The sequence below is a fragment of the Chaetura pelagica genome, unplaced genomic scaffold, assembly GCF_000747805.2.
Source record: "Chaetura pelagica isolate M959 unplaced genomic scaffold, ChaPel_1.0 scaffold115, whole genome shotgun sequence".
Lineage (NCBI taxonomy): Eukaryota > Metazoa > Chordata > Aves > Apodiformes > Apodidae > Chaetura > Chaetura pelagica.
This window is the reverse complement of record NW_009953761.1, coordinates 97,970-101,120: the sequence shown is the minus strand read 5'-3', so window position 1 is coordinate 101,120 and position 3,151 is coordinate 97,970.

Below are 3,151 nucleotides of genomic sequence, written 5' to 3'. Positions count from 1 at the left end.
AGGGGGAAGGGACAGGGAAGGAAGTTAAGGCAGGAAAGTCTGGGAATAGCCAGATATTCAAAGCAGCAGTGTCCCCGGGCAGTGCTGCAGGCCTGGCGAAGAGCGGCCCAGCAGAAAAGGACCTGGGGGTGCTGGATGAACACGAGCCAGCGGTGTGCCCAGGTGGGCAGGAAGGCCAACAGAACCCTGGCCTGCATCGGGAATTGCGTGGCCAGCAGGACCAGGGAGGTGATCCTGCCCCTGTGCTCAGCCCTGGTGAGGCCGCACTGCGAGTGCTGTGTTCAGGTCTGGGCCCCTCACTTTAAAAAGGACACTGAGGTGCTGGGGAATGTCCAGAGAAGAGCTACTCAGCTGGTGAAGGGTCTAGAGAACAAGTCCTGTGAGGACAGGCTGAGGGAACTGGGATTGTTTAGTTTGGAGAAGAGGAGGCTGAGGGGAGACCTCATTGCTCTCTACAACTGCCTGAAAGGAGGTTGTAGGGAGGTGGTGTTGGCCCCTTCTCCCAAATAAATAAAAACACGACCAGAGGAAATGGCCTGAAGTTGCAGCAAGGAAGGTTCAGATTGGACATTAGGAAGAATTTCTATACTGAAAGAGTGGTCAGGCACTGGAACAGCCTGCCCAGGGAGGTGGTGGAGTCACCATCCTTGGAGGTATTAAAGAAATGTGTAGATGTGACACTTCAGGGCATGTTCTAGTAACAGGTTGTGGAGGTTTTTGTGGGTGATTTTTGGTGGAGTGTGTGTTGTTGGTTGTGTTTGTTTGGTTGAGGTGGTTTTGCTTTTGAGTTTTTTTTGTGTTGATGGCTGGACTTGGTGATCTTGGAGATCTTTTCCAACCATGACAGTCTTGTGATTCTTTGATTTCTTGAGCATTATTTTTCCCGTCACCACCAAAACCTCATGGTCCCAAAGGTTGCTGAAGCAGCGTGAACTTGGACCACAGCATCGTTAATTTGAAATGTTTTACCTGTCGTCAGTATTTCAACTGTCTCATGGCAGCTGCCACCTCACGGACTCTTGGTTTTATAATGAAACCAAAATTTAGTTTAGATAGTTGCTGTCATGACAGCTCACTGGCAAGATCATCATAGAAGTATTATATTTGGTAGTGCTTTTTAATTCATAACGCAAATTCTGCTGTTGTTAAAAGGCCGTGTTTTGTTTTGTTTTTAATTTGTGATTAAAAATGTCCATCAGATGCCAAAAAAGCCCACAAATGTCCTCCATGTCCTCCACAAAGATCTCTCCCTCTATTTTCCTAGCAGGCACTACGTTAGCAGTGACTATTTTTGCCTATAACATTTTGCAGTCTGATCATTTGTTACTTTGCTGATGTGACAGTAACTCCTTCCTATTTTTAATCCCTAATTCTAACAAGGTGTGCCAACAACTCTGTCCCCCCTGTTACTTTCTACTCGTCCCCAGCAGAGCTGTTTGGACTGCAGCTAGGGGATCCTGGACATGGACCACCCATCTTGCCTTCCAGAGCAGCTTTCCTATCCTGTCTCTCTACTTGGATGTAACTGGTACAAATAGTCCGTCTCTGAGCTATGTAAACTTTCTTCTCTCAGTTTTTCTTCTGGAAGGTTTATTTTGCTATTAGGGAAATTGAAGTGTGTTTCTTCACTAGTATTTCTCAAACACTCTTCAGGTTGTTCTTTCCATCTCTATCTGTCCGCATTTTGTAGCTCTCTTAATGTCCTCCTCTCACCAGGAAGATATTGCCTAGTTAGCTTGTTATTTGACCTAAACTTTAGCCAGTATGTTTTCCCTTTCATATATATATTATATATATAGTCAGCTGTCATTATGCCCATCTCATTTTCCATGGCATCTGCAATTGGTTTGGGCTGTTTTATCTCAGCAGTATAAAACCAGCCTGTCTCAGCACTGATGCTGCTAAGATTTTGATGTGTTCCTGGCTTTCCTGTCCAAGTCCCTCAGATAACCTCTGTACAATCTGCTCCCATTTCAGAGTATTATGTTCAGAAGGATCCTGCTTTAAGTCTGCTGATGAGTTTATTTGGCCTCCTGACATCTCTGTGACATCAAGATATAAGCATTATTTTGTACATCTTTTCAGTCAAGAACAACTGAAGTAAAGCCATAGGTAGATAAAGTGGGAGCTGTGTCTCAGCCCTCCAGGAGGCTGTTCTCAGGATACGCAGCTGGGTGTGAAGTGGAAAACACATTGTGACAGTGTTGAGGACAGTGTAAGGTAGTGGAAGCCAAGCTGGTGCAGTCTCTTCTGGGCTGTGGTTTAGATTTTTTCAGTATCTTTGGTTATGCACATTTGTTTAACCTTAATGCCATGTCAGTATCCTATCACATAGTGTCTGCAGCTGTCACTAGTGAATTCACTTCTGCATATCATTTCATGTTATCTATGAGAAAACAGATTTGAAAAGGGTCTCCTGTCCTTCATCACTAACTGGCATCTCGTCATATGGTGCAGCATGGCAAACAGTAAAAATGAGGATATGAAACAGAGAAGAAGGGCAGACTGCCACTTCAGAAAATCCCATGACTTGTGTACTTTTGCCTTACATACTACTTTAGCATTGTATTCCAAGTGCAACACATCCTTCTCCAACACACTTTCTGTATGTTCCCACTATGCAGACAGTACTTTTAACCACTTTACCACTGATTTAATCCAGCAGTGAGATACAATTTCACATTGTCTTGCTAACATTTCTTCTGGCATCTGCAAGGGTGGCTGCATATTCTATCAGAAGGATTTTTGTCTTTTCACCTCATCTTCAGCATCTTTTCTGTACTTGGGGAAACATATAATGAGCTTCATCCTATTCAAACAGATTTGCAGTAGAGGTTCCAGCAAGAAACTTACACATTGTAGGCAAGCAACAGGTATGTCTAAAGCTTGTGATACCAAATGCTTCTTTTCCCATTTTCTTTTCAGTAAGTACCAGTGTGTGCTTACTGGGTGCATACTTTTCCATTGTTTCTGTTGTGATAGTCTGAATTGAGGATCATAGTTGCTAACCTCTTCTACCTAACAGCTGTTAGCTGTAGCTTCCTGCTACTGCTGTTCACTCTTTTCTCAGCTTTTTGTATGTGATCTCATCTTCACTTTGGTTATTGAATTATTTGAGAAAAAAGTTAGTGGTTTCTGGAAAAAAAAAAAA